We start from the raw sequence: 14,495 nt of genomic DNA, 5'->3' as shown, positions 1-14,495 counted from the left end.
TATCAAACTTCTAACAGAAAATTAACAGATATGGATGATTTTCAAACAATGTTAAATTGTGTTTGAGTCTAGGAAAATAATGGTCACATAAAAAAAGAATGTATGTCAATGTCAGTTTGAAATGGAGACCCACTGTTATGCCCTCTAATCTTAACTCTTGAAAACAAAGCAGAAAGGGCTCAAAATAACTGTCAATTTAAAAGTTTATCTTAAGATTTTAATGGCTTTATAAAGAAGGCAACATAAACATTGTGGGAAATCTGGATAAACATGAAACTACATAACTTTATTTCCTACCTTTTTTTAAGGAAACACTTTAATGAAACATATTTTATCTGTAATAAAATTCACCCACTGTAAGCATACAATTCAATTTGCTACTCAATGTACTTAGTGGTACAAGCACCACCAAAAATCAGTTTTAGGAAATTTTCTTCATCCCAGTAAGATCGCTCATACCCATCTGACTGCTATCTACTTCCCTAGGCAACCACTATTCCTGTTTTCCTTTAAATTACCTTTTCTGGATACTTCTTATAAACGAAATAATATAGTGAGTGGCCTTGACATATGGCTTCCTACATTTTGTGTGACATTTTAATGTGTATCAGTAGTTAATATGCTTAATTTTTTAAAAAATCAACAATTTTTAATTGTACCATTTTACATTCTCTTCTGCAATATATGTGGACTTCTAATTTCTTTAGGTGAGTACTTTGAAATATCTATATATAAGATCTTTATTAGATATGTGTTTTGCAACAATTTTCAAAGTTTCTTTTCTTATGTTTTTATTTCCTTAATAACAAGTTGTAAAGGACCAAAAAGGAAACCTGTTGAAGTGAAATGGACACTATGAGAAACAGTGACTTGATCAGCCCTTGTCCTGACTGTTGATGTACAATTTAATTCTTTATCCCTTTTAGTATTTTTTGTTCTAGTTAATACTATTGGTTGAACTCTGTAATTAACACACAATTATTCTTAGGTGTTTAAATTTAACTGAAAAGTGATCCCTGTTAAATATAAGAGTGGGAATAAGAGAGGGAGGAGATGTACAATTTGGGACATGCTCAATCGGACTTGCCCCAAATGGTGGAGTTAGAAACGTGCCAGGCGATTCCAACACAATCCCATCAAGGTGGCATGTACCAATGCCATCTCACTAGTCCAAGTGATCAATTTCAGTTCACAACTGATCACACTGATAGGTCTAAGAGTCAAAGGGATCACACAAACAAAGCTAGTGTCTGCTAATACTAACTGATAGAACCAAAAAGGGAGAGAATGATCCAACATGGGAAGTGGGATACACAGCAGACTCATAGAATGGCAGATGTCCTAAATAGCACTCTGGCCTCAGAATCAGCCCTTGAGGCATTTGGATCTGGCTCAAGAGCCCATGAGAGTATTTTAGGCATGGAAAGCCAAGATACTCTGGCAAAAACAAAACAAAAAAAACCCCAAAAAACCTAAATGAAAGATCTCTGCAAGTGAGATCCCAGTAGAAAGAGTGGGGCCATCAAAGAAGAAGGTACCTTTCTCTGAAGGGAGGAGAGAACTTCCACTTTGACTATGACCTGTCTGAATAAGACCGAAGTCAGCGAACTCAAAAGGCTTCCATAACCTTGGCAACTCAAGACTAGAGCCTAGGAAGATTACTGACGCCATAAACAAGAGTGTCAAATTGTTAAGTCAACAACAGGAGTCACTGTGTACTTACTCCTCATGTGGGATCTCTGTTCTTAATGTGTTGTCCAATGTGAATTAATGCTATAACTAGTACTGAAACAGTATTTTTACACCTTGTGTTTCTGTGTGGGTGCAAACTGATGAAATCTTTACTTAATATATACTAAATTGATCTTCTGTATATAAAGAGAATTGAAAATGAATCTTGATGTGAATGGAATGGGAGAGGGAGTGGGAGATGGGAGGGGTGCGAGTGGCAGGGAAGTTATGGGGGGTGGAAAAAGCCATTGTAATCCATAAACTGTACTTTGGAAATTTATATTTACTAAATAAAAGTTAAAAAAGGACCAAAGTTTTAAAATTTTATTAAGGTCCAATTTATTTCTTTTCAAAGATCAAGCTTTTTGTGTTATAAATAAGTTAATTTTGGTACTGGTGCTGTAGCACAATGGGTAAAGCCACAGCCTGCAGTGCTGGCATCCCATATGGGTGCAAGTTTGAGTCCCAGCTGCTCCACTTCTGATCTAGCTCTTGGCTAAGGCTTGGGAAAGCAATGGAAGATGGCTCAAGTCCTAGGACCCCTGCACCCACGTGGGAGACCCAGAAGATGATCCTGGCTCCAGGCTTCGGATCGGCCTAGCTCCAGCTGTTGTCACCATTTGGAGAGTGAAGCAGCAGATGGAAGACTTTTCTCTTTCTGTATCTCGACCTATGCCTATCTGTAACCCTGCCGTTCAAATAAATAAATCTTTAAAAAAAAAGTTAATTTTGACTAATTCAAAGACTTAAAGATTTTCTCCTGTTTTTAAATGTTTGTGCTTTTAGTTCTTACAGTTAAGTGTGAATTAAAGGTCTAAGTTCATCTTTTGCAAGTGATATCCAATTGCCCTGCTCCATTTATTGCACAGACTGTTCTTTCCCCCAGTAAATTGCTTTCTCAAATAAATAAATCTTTCTTGAACATGAAGTTATTATAAATAAGGATTTAGTACACCCTTCTGCCAGTGCAACAGTCTTTTTATTTATTTATATTTTAAATTTATTTATTTGAGAGGTAGGACTACAGACAGTGAGAGGGAGAGACAGAGAGAAAGGTCTTCCTTCCATTGGTTCACTCCTCAAATGGCTGCAACAGCCAGAGCTGCGCCGATCCGAAGCCAGGAGCCAGGTGCTTCTTCCTGGTCTCCCATGAGGATACAGGGGCCCAAGCACTTGGGCCATCTTCTACTGCTTTCTCAGGCCACAGCAAAGAGCTGGATTGGAAGAGCAGCCAGGACTAGAACTGGTGCCCATATGGGATGCTGGCACAAACAATAGTCTTAATAATTATAGGTTTACAATAAGCTTTTAAATTCAGAAGCTTTTAAATTCAGAAGAAAAGGCTTCCCAAGTTTGTTTTTTCCACATAAATTTTACGATCAGCTGATCATTTCCTGTAAAGAAGCTTGCTGGACTTTTTCCAAAAATTGAGTGTACACGTGGATCAATTTGGGTTACTGAATCTGTCAATCCGATGACAGAATTCTGTTCATTTGTTTACATCTTCTTAAATGCTCACAATACTGCTGTAATTTTCAGTGTGCAAGTGTTGCACTCAATTTATTAAATTTATTCCTTAAGCATCTTACTCTTTTTGATATTATACCACATAGGATCATGTTCTCATTTTCAGATTGTTCATTTTTCCTGTATAGAAATACAACTGATTTTTACACATTGACCTTTTATTCCATGACTGCTGAATACTTTTATTAATTCTAATAATTCCCTAAAATTAACTTACTAAATTTTTCAACATATGACATGATTTAATTTGCAAATAAAGGTAACTTTTTTTATATCTATGTATTTCAGATCCTTTTCTTACGTCAGTACATTGGCTAGAACCTCTAGTACTACACAGGATCGAAGAGACAAGGGCTAACATCCTTGTTACATTCCTGATCTTTGGGGAAAAGCAGTCAGTCTTCACCACTTCACCGTTAAATGTGATGCTTAGTGTAAGCTCTTTATTAGGCTGAGGAAGTTTCCTTCTATGCTACGTTGGTTTGTAGTTTCTATCATCAATGACTGTAAGATTCATTCAAATGCCTTTTCTACAGATTTCTACTGAGATCTTAGTTTTTTTATTCTATTACAATGGTATATTACATCAATTAACATTTGTATGTTAAATACAGCACTTCTGGGACAAACCCCAAATTGTCACTGTATATAACTGTTTAAATGTGCTGTTTGATTTAGCTTGACATTATTTTGTGGAAGACATTTTCATATATCCTCTTTTTAAAACTGTTTTCAAGATTTATTTATTTGAAAGTCAAAGTTAGGAAGGGAGAAAAGGAGGGAGGGAAAGAGACAAAGCATATGGATAGCTGTAACAGCTGGGGCTGAGCCATGCTGAAGCCAGGAACCAGGAGCTGCTTTTGAGTTTCTGATGTGGGCGGCAGAGGCCCAAGTTCTTGGGCCACTTTCGGCTAGTTTTCTCAGGCCGTTACCAGGGAGCTGGATGGGAAGTCAAATGGCCTAGGTACCAGTGTCCAAATGGGATGCCAGCATGGCTGGTTGCAGCTTTATCTGCTTTGCCATAACTCTGGGCCCTTATCTATCCTCTTTGAAAGATTTACTTTATTAAACTGAAACAGTGACAGAGAAAGAAGCGGGACAGGGTGGAGGAAGAGACAGAACAGCTGGGACTGGTACTAGGGATAGGCCAAAGCCAGGAGCCAGGAACTCCATCCTAGTCTCCCATAGTTGGGCCAAAATCTAGTTTCCCAGGCATATTAGCAAGGACCTGGATCCAAAGCAGACTAGCTAGACTCTAACAGATGCTCTGGCTTGGGGTGCTGTCTTTGGAAGTAGCAGCTTAACCTGCTTTGCCACAAGGCTGGCCCCCTATTCCATACTCTTGACAAAGGTGGGTCTGAATTTTTCTGTTCATGTGGTATCGTTGGCTTTGGTTTCAGGGAAGACTTTGTGAAGTACTGGTATTGCTTCTTCTTTAAAACATTTGATGGAATTCACCAGTGGAGCCATTTGGGACTCAGCTTTTTCCTGGGGAACACTATTAACTGCTGATCAATTGCTTTCCTTTTACAGATACATCTGGTTTTGTACTTCTTCTTGAGTCAGTTTTGGTTCCTTTGTCTTTCTAGGAACTTTCATTTCATCTACATCACTGGGAATGTTAGCATGAGGCTGTTCATGGCATTCCTTTATAATTTGTTTAATTTCTGGAAGGCCAGTGTTACTGTGCCCATCCCTCTTTTATTTAAATTTGAAAGGCAAAGAGACAGAGAGAAAGAGATCTTCCATCCGTTGGTTCACTCCTCAAATGGTTGCAACAGTTACAGCTGGGCCAAGTTGAAGCCAGGAGCCTAGAGCTCTATCCAAATTTCTCATGTGGGGTGGCAGGGGCTCAAATGCTTGGGCCACCTTTTACAGCTTTCCCAGGAGCATTCCCAGGGAGCTGGATGAGAAGTGGAACAGCTGCTACTTAACCAGTGCTCCAGCAAGGGATGTTAGAGTCACAGGCAGGGCCTAGCCTGCGACACCACGACTCTGGTCCAGCTCTTTCATTTTTTATCTTGGTAAATCTATGTATTCTCTCTTTGATCTCAGTCCAGCAAAAGTTCTGTTAATTTTATCATTTCAGAGCACCCATTTTCAGTTTTAACTGCTTTTTTCTATCATTCTTCTGTTTGCTATTTCATTCATTTCCACTCTAACATTTATTACTTCCTTCCGTTTATCTGATTTGTTAGTATTTTTCTAGATTTTTGTGATAAAAATTTAATTATTGTGATTTCTTCTTTTAAAATATACACATTTAAGGCTATGTATTTCTCTCCAGACAACACTTTAACTGTCAGCACAAAGTCTGATATGTTTCCATTTTCATTCCATTCATATTCTTTTTTTTTTTTTTTAAGATTTATCTATTTGAAAGTCAGAGTTACAAAAAAGAAGGAGAGGCAGAGAGAGAGAGAGAGAGAGAAAGACTTCCATCTGCTGGTTCACTCCCCAATTGGCTGCAACTGCTGGAGCTGTGCCCAGGAGCTTCTTCTGGGTCTCCCACATGGGTGCAGGGGCCCCAGGACTTTGGCCATCCTCTACTGCTCTCCCAGGCTACAGCAGAAAGCTGGATCAGAAGTGGAGCAGCTGGGACTCGAACCGGAGTCCATATGGGATGCTGGCACTGCTGTGTCACAGCACCAGCCCCCCAAAATATTTTTAAAATTTCCTTTACGATTTCTTCTTTGGCTAATGAGTTTAGAAATGTGAGATTTCCAAATGGTTGTGGATTTTTCAAATTAACTACAGTTGAATTCTAATTTAATTTCGTTTAGGTTAGAAAACATGTTTTGTATGACTCTAATCCTTTCAATCTTATTAAGAGTTCTTTTATGGTCTAACATAGTCTATCCCTGGAGATCTGTCCATGTGTTTAACAAGCATGAGTATCCTGTGAAGATATGTTAGGTGAGGCTGATGTTATTCAAATCATCTACATTCTTGCTGATTTTTCGTCAAATAATGTTATTGGTTACTGAGTGGATTACTTAAGGTACCAAGGACTTTTAAGTATCTACTTCTTTGAATCCTTTTAATATAGTTTCATGTACTTCAATATAGCTCCTGTTTTTAAGTTTCTTTATAATTGTATATCGTTTTTACCATTGTATGATATCCCCATTTGTTTCCTAGGCAAGTTTTTACTTAAAGATGATTTTGTTTGAAATAAGTACAGGTGTTCATGCTTTTATGCATTTTCATCTTTTATTTCAGGTTATTTGGTTGTTTCACTCTAAAGTGTGTCTCTTATAGACAACAGGGATACATGACTGGGCCCTGATTTTTTTGAAGCTCGTTCTCCAATCTCTGCATTTAAAGTTTTTATTTAAATTTAATATTTTTATCTCTATGGTAGGAATTACACCTGTAATTTTTCTTTTTGTTATTCTTTTATTCTTATATTCCTTTGTTACTGTCTTCTTTTGCATTCAACAGACTTCCTGGGATAATATTTTTAGTTTCTTCTTTTTCAATGTATTTATAAAAGTCTAATTGAAAGCAATCTCATTCGGATTTTCCCTAGCTTCATTTTAATACTCTATAGAGCTTGCACAGTAATACCACTTCTTCCCTGCTCCCCATTTGCTGCTATTATAACCATGCATATTACATCTTTCTTTTATACGTCTACTAAATGATTTTATAATTACTACTTAACTATCTTTTAATAAAATTGTCACCAAAAGATTTAAGCTAGCTTATATATATATGTATGTATATACCGTTTTACCAGTGTTGTTACTTTATATATGTGAAGGAATACTGTATTGTGTATCTATCTATATCCTTTCACTGCAGCCTGAAGGACTTTTCAGTATTTGCGCTAGCGCAGCTCTGCTACCAAATAACTGTCAGTTTATGGGAATATCTCAAATTCTTTTTTTGGTGAGTAGTTTTGCTGGATGTAAAACTGTTTAATGACAATCTTTTCCTTTCAATACATGAAGCACATCCCCTTTTTTCATAAGAAGTACGCTGTTACTCTTATTGAGGACCCTGTACTTACGGAATTGATTTCTGCTTGCTGCTTTTCTGTCTTCTACTCCCAAGGCTATGAATATGATGTTTTCAGGAATGCATCTCTTTGAATCTGTCCTACTTGGGGTTACTGAGCTTTGTGTATTTGTAGGTTTGGTGTTTTCCATGTACAATTAGAAAGACTCTGGCTGTTACTACTTCAAACATTTTTCCACCCCTCTCTGTCGTCTTAAGTATGTTGACATGCTGGATGGTGTCTCACATGTTCCTGAAGTTCTATTCATTTTCTCCACACTTTTTTCTCTCCATTCCTTAGACGAGATAATCACTAATGGCCTATCTTGGCATTCACAGCTTCTTTCTTTTGCCAGCTCAAATTTACTCATAAACCCCTATAGTAAATTTTTCATTTCAGTTGTAATACTTCTCAACTAAAGAATTTCTGGGTTGTTTTTTTTGGGGTGGGGTGAGATATACTTGTTATATTTTCCGTAACTTCTTTAATTATGGTTTATTTACTTTGAATATATTTATAATAGCTGCTTTAAAGTCTCTAGCTAGTAAGCCCAACATCTGGGATCACTTTTATTGATTGAATTTTCCATGCTTTTCTGTCTATGCCATATTTTTTCTGTTGCTGAAAATCAAGCATTTTAGATAAACTGCATGTGGCAATTCTGGAATAAGTTCTTACTCCTGGACTTGTGACGGGGCTTTCTGCTGTTTTTGATGGTAGCATTTTTGTTCATTTGTTTAGTGATTTTTCTGTGACCAATTCTGTTGAGTCAACAAGAGTTTTTATGGACTTAGAGTACACCGGCAGTGAGCAGTGAGCAGTGAAGATGCTCACAGCCCACACTGAAGTGCCCGGCTTGATGTCCAGTTCTGACCCCAGCTCCTGCTGATGCAGCTCCAGGAGGCCCTGAGTAACTGAGTCTCAGCCCCTCATGGGTAGCCTGGATTGAGTTCCTGGTGCCTGGCCTTAGTACGGAGTAGTCACAACCAACGTGGGCATTCAGAAGAGAATCAGAGCATGAGAGCTAACTCTTTGTCTATCTCTCAGGCTTGTGATAAACAAATAAATAATAAAGAAAAAAGAAAAGAGTTTATTTTGATGCCAAAAACATTTATAACTTACTCTTAGTTTCTTCCAAATATACACTTCCCTTGACCTTTCTGAAGACCTCTTGTATGCACTTATTAGATTAATTAATTCCATTTACCCACAAACTTTCTGAAGTCCTCTTTTATAATTCCTGTTGTGTGGAACCACTAAGAGTCTTTACTAAGCTTAAAATTTATTTTTAATTTTTAAACCTGGATAAGTAGGGGTTGTGCCTGGGTCCGTCTCACTTGGCAGTCTTAAGAGTTCCTTACTGGCTCGTTGTGTTGCAGGCGACCTGCAAAGCTGGCCTCCCACATGGGCACCAGTTTGTGTTCTGGCTGCTCCGCTTCTGATCCAGCTTTCTGAAGATGGCCCGAGTGTCTGGGTCCCTGCCACTCTTGTAGGACACCTGGAGGAAGCTCTTGGCCCTTCCAGGCTTTGGCCTGGTGCAGTGCTGGCCATTGGGGCTATCTGGGGGTGAGCCAGTGGATGAAAGATTCCCCTTCTTGTCTGTATCTCTGGCTTTCAAATAAATAAGTAAATCTTACAAAAAATAAAAAGAACTAAGATATCTTTATATGCATTGAGCCAATATGTCTTCTACCCTTTGCCAAAGGGACCCTGTATGTCAGGGCATGCTTTTGAGCTCAAGCAACTCACAAATCTGCTTTGGTCTTCACTTCCTGCTTGCATACAGCCTTAACTTTGGTCAGAGGTGAGTGGTGGGGCCCTCTCCATCACTGGGTGGACACACTGCCTGCATACACACACAACATTCTACATTCCCGGCGCATGTCAGGGGTTTTCAAAGTCCCCTGTAGCAGTTTTGTTGCCCATATCTTTTTAAATTTTTGACTACATTCTTATTTGGCCCTACTGGCATCACAGCCTTACAAAGGCATGATACTGTATCTGCTTTTTTGTTTGTTTGTTTGTTTGTTTTTCACAGGCAGAGTGGACAGGGAGAGAGAGACAAAGGTCTTCCTTTTCCATTGGTTCACCCCCCAATGGCTGCTGCAGCTGGTGCACTGCATTGACACGAAGCCAGGAGCCAGGTGCTTCTCCTGGCCTCGAGCAGGTGCAGGGCCCAAGGACTTGGGCCATCCTCCACTGCACTCCCAGGACATAGCAGAGAGGTGGACTGGAAGAGGGGCAACTGGGACAGAATCCGGCACCCCAACCGGGACTAGAACCTGGGGTGCCGGTGCTGCAGGCGGAGGATTAACCTATTGAGCCGTGGCGCAGGCCCTGTATCTGTTTTCAACACTCTAGGTACAGGTCTTTCCCCATGAAGAATCTGACTTCGGTCAAACACTAACAATCTTCTGGCAATGAGATTTTTTGATAGTTGGAACTACTTTTTTTTCCTGTTAGTGGTTGAAAGGCTGTTCAGTATGGATGGTAAGTTACCAAATGGCTGAGGTTTCCACAAACATGGTAACTTTGAAAGAAACCTGTGTTGAAATATTCAGAACCAACTTGCTATGTTTAGTGGCGACTTATTCATATCTATCCAACTTATTATCATGTCACCATATTGCTATTGTGAATTTTTCTTGACTGTATATTAATTGGGATTTGTTTTGAGTTTAAAGTTTAAGAGACAGGAGCATATGAAGATGGCCTAGAGTTTTACATCTGCACATATGTTTTAGTGACATTATGATTCGAAATAGTTTAGGTCAATGGGGGAGTCTAATTTTTTTTCATTTTTATATTTTTGACATCATTTTTCAAACACCCATAATTTCAGGGATTAGGTTTTTTTTTTTTTCTTGTTTAACTTGTCCATTTGAAAAATTTCAAACCCACAGCAAAACTGAACAATATAATGAACAGCTTTGTATCTTTCACTCTAGACTCACCAACTGTAACTATTCAACCTACACACTCCCTTCCCCCACTGAATCATTCATAAGTTTCAAATTATCAGGATATTTTACCCTTAAAAACTTCAGCTTCATCTACCTTCTAAAAATAAAAACTTCTAATATTCACAATACCATTATGTTATGCACAAAAATATTGACATCTAAAATGCATCCTATATTCAACTATTCCGTCAGTTATTAAACACAGCGAACTTATTGTTTTAGTCAGGCTCTTATCCGGAGAAGATCAATTAGTCAGTGTGTTATAGCATCAACTTTGCCAAGAAATGAACTGCTGTTGCCTAGGCTTCGTAGTTCTGGGAGTTCAGGAAATTTTTCTGGTCTACTCTTCAGTGTTTATTTGTTTAAAGACTTATTTGAAAGGCAGAGTAAAAGAGAGACAGGAAGAGACGGAGCCATTTGGTTCACTCTCCAAATGGCTGCATCAGCCAGGTGTAGGCCAGGCTGGAGCCAGGAGCCCAGAGTGCCAACCTGGTCTCACATATGGTCTCCTATCTTTCACAACCCAGCAGGGAGCTGGATTGGAAGTGGAGCAGCTGGGATTCGAAAGTCACTCCAACATGGTGCAATGGTGGCTTCATTCACTGTGCCATAGTATGGCCCCACCCTTAGTTTCTAACAAACTCTGCATGAGCTGAAGAGGGGGTCTTTATCTACGCTACCACCCTTCCCCAAGCAGAATAACTTTGCATCCTTTTTTGTTGCTAGGATTCTTCATGGTACAGGAGTTTTTAGTTTCGTCTGCTGTCTTAGGGCACATGTACCTGAGCTCCAGGCATGGGGCTGTTGTTAGGGTCTGGTCCTTCATGAGCATGGCCACCTAACTACATTAAATCTAAGACAGGTCTTCGGTATGAGAAAGTTTCATGTCACTCTGTCAGTGGTAGCAGATCTCTGCTTTGTATTGATACAGGGAACTTAGCCTAAGAAATTTTCCTATTCCTTCCCCAACATCTTAAAGCTTCTATTCCATGCGACATTTTCTGTAGTTTACCCAAGAACTGATTACTTTTATAAACTGCTAAAAGTCAATGACAGGGCTACTGCCCTAGTCCAATCTTTCTTTAGAGTAGGCAATGGAGGGCCATGGAGAAGACTTTGTGGGTTTTTAAGCGTGCAATTCCTTGTATTTTGGGCCTCCGGTAAACCTGAATTGATACGTCAACCCATAACTGATCATTAGGAATGCACTGAAATTTTAGTTAATTTCTTTTTATCAACTTCTAGAGTAGTTATTTTTCCTTTAGTGATCTGCAAAAGGTGAAACATGTTGTTTCCCATCTCTCCTTGAAGGGAAAGTTCCTTGTTTGCCTGTGACCTCAGCTCTCTGACAGAAGTTAAGAAAAGCCATTATTTTGTAGCTTAGGGGGCTGCCACCAGCATCCCTATGCATGCCGGTTCAAGTCCTGGCTGCTCCACTTCGAATCCAGCTCCCTGCTAATGTGCCTGGGAAAGCAGTGGAAGATGGCTCAAGTCTTTGGGCCCCTGCACCCACATGGGAGGGTCTGATGAAGCTTCTGGCTCCTGGCTTCAGCCTTGCCCAGTCCCAGCCACTGCAGTCATTTGGGAGTGAACCAGTGGATGAGATATCTCCATATCTCTCCCTCTCTCTCTGTAACTCTGCCTTTCAAACAAAGAAAATAAATCTTAAATTTTTTTTTGGTAGAAAAAGCTTTTTCTAGTTTTAAGACAAAAGTGATTCTGTGTATGTGTTTGTGTGTGTCTTCTACATAGTAAGCAGAAGTAAAATTCCAGATGAATCATTTGATAATATTTTCTTATGTACTTCTAAATTCTTGCATGTCTAAAGGAAAACTATACTACTTCTGCTGATACAATGTTCCTTCCCAACCACACCTGTTGACAACAGTAATAGTTCACTGTTTCCTGTTTACTTTACAGCATCATCTTTTAAGTACTCTGTTTAGAAAAGTTAAGCATATATGTCATCAGACACAGGGTACTTCAAAAAGTTTGTGGAAAATGGATATAAAAGTTTATTTTGGCACAAAAAATTAGAAAGCCATGTTGTAGTTTCAAATAATATATATTTTCTAGAAAATTTTAAAAGACCTTTCACATATTAAAATTGGTCTCACAATCAGCTGCCCTTCTCTTAAGATCAGTATACATAGTTAGAAATACAGAGTGATAAAATGTCTAAGAGAAGAATAACTACAAAGAAGTCAATTACAAGTTGATACAAGGCAAATAAATTAGTATCAGCAAAAACTGGAGATATCTTTACTTGCATGGTAATGCAGAAAGATATTTCTGTCAAGGCAGAAGAACCACATAGGAAGAGTCAAAGAAAACAGAGAAGTTAATTAGTGGTAAGGTAAAGAAGTCAGGAAATGTGTGTGCAGACACACAGAGAAGAGACCCAATACGGCACTAACTGTATGCATGAGGGTGGAGGGGCAAGTACAGGAGCAAAGAAAAATCGAGAGGAAAAGGACCAGAAGGAGGGAGATGGAGAAGGCAATACAGGCTAAGGAAGGGCAGGGAGGAATCAGAGGTGGAAAAGGGAAGAAGGGAAGGGAAAGACCGAGAGAAGGAAACAAGGGAGGAAAAGGACAGAAAGGAGGGAAGGGAGTAGGAGAATTCTGGGGGCAGGCAAGATAAAAGTTTCTGAGCTTCTGAATTTGTTCCTACACACACAGATGGTTCTATTATAGTAGACAGATAACAGGTTTTCAGAATTCTATATGAAGTTATTAAAAAAAAACCCATATCTTATTAAAACCACTCCACTTAAAGTATAAAATACATATTGCTTCATAATTTGAAATATTAATTTTTAATAACATTGTACCATACTGCATTTAAAGACTAATCTATAAATTCAAATACTTAGTACCTACTTTTTGTCTAGTATTCATTGACACCCTAGCATCTATACCGACCTAACCTCATCAGCCTATAAATTAATTTAGATAGAAGACTTTTATTTTCTTAAGCAAAAAACTGAAAAAGTACATTATAAAATTTTAAATCAATATCTAAAAGCTATCCTTTAATAGAAAAATTTACATACTCTTTTCTTTGAATTTGTATTTACATTTTAATTTATCCAAATGATTTTATAGTAAATTGTTTTTTCATCTTACTATTCTATATTAGAAAACAACACTTATCTCTCTATATGTACATTCATTACTCTCCTGTGACCAAACTATTATCATTGCAAGAAATTTTTCCATTTCAGTAACTATTAAAATTGCTAGTACTGACGATATTGTGATACAGTGGCTGAGCAGCCACTCGTGAGGCCAGTATTCCATATCGGAGTGCTGGTTCCAGTTCTAGCTGCTCTGCTTCTGGTCCAACTTCCGGCTGAGGCACCGGGAAAGGCAGTGGAAGATGGACAAAGTACTTAGGCCCTGTCACCCAAGTGAGAGAGCCAGAATTCTGCACTTCTGACTTTGTGTTGGCCCAGCTCTGGTTTTGCAGCTATCTGGGGAATGAAACAGTGGAAGAACTCTGTTTCTTCCTCTTTGTCACTTTGCCTTTCAAATAAAAAAATAAATCTTGGAAAAAAAAGTTAATAGTAGCACACAACTGCTCAACAATGATATAAATCTTGATAATTATTAAACAAAACATCTTTTTGCAAATAAGAGGACACTTCAAGGAGCTCACAGAAAATAGATAAATTTATTTGGGAGCAAAATTTTTGAAATTCTTAAAATTCATGTAGTTTTTTCATAATATATATACTTTCATAAATTCTTTGAAGATCTCAGGTATGCATGGATTTCAAATATTTTTGTACAAAAATAAAATCAATATTTTAATTCCATTTTCTATGAACTGTGAAGTATTTCTGCATATCTTAATGAAATGACTGTGATATTCTCTCTTCCTCTACCCCATGTCTTTTATCTGCAAATAAATTTACATGCTCTCAGAATTCCATTCCTATAATCCAGTATTTCAATACCTACTGCTCATTTTTACATTTATTACATATACATATAATCATAGAAATAGAAAGTATTCCTGGTAATGATGGATATGCCAACAACCTCACAGTAATCTATTATCAACAGTATTTTTCAGGATCTGATGAGGCTGCTCTTTAAAGAACTGGAACCTCTTGGCTTGCTGCTTAGTAATGAGGTAACTCAGAGGGGTGGGCCTTTGGCCTAGCAGTTAAGCTGCTGGTTAGTGCCTGGGTTTGCTATCCAGCTCTGGTTCCTGATCCCAGCTTCCTGTCAATGGGGACCCCAGGAGGCTGTGATGATGGCTAA

The 14,495-nt window shown here is 38.4% G+C and overlaps 1 protein-coding gene across 3 annotated transcripts in view; it reads right to left on the bottom strand.

The window, feature by feature from the left end:
• Positions 1-14,495, bottom strand: part of COP1 (COP1 E3 ubiquitin ligase) — a 221,811-nt gene that overhangs the window by 41,648 nt on the left and 165,668 nt on the right. The gene's annotated exons all lie outside the window — the stretch shown is intronic.

The sequence above is a fragment of the Lepus europaeus genome, chromosome 5 (genome assembly GCF_033115175.1).
Source record: "Lepus europaeus isolate LE1 chromosome 5, mLepTim1.pri, whole genome shotgun sequence".
Classification (NCBI taxonomy): Eukaryota; Metazoa; Chordata; class Mammalia; order Lagomorpha; family Leporidae; genus Lepus; species Lepus europaeus.
Note: the sequence above shows the minus strand (reverse complement) of the source record. Positions and strands in the feature narration are given on the sequence as shown.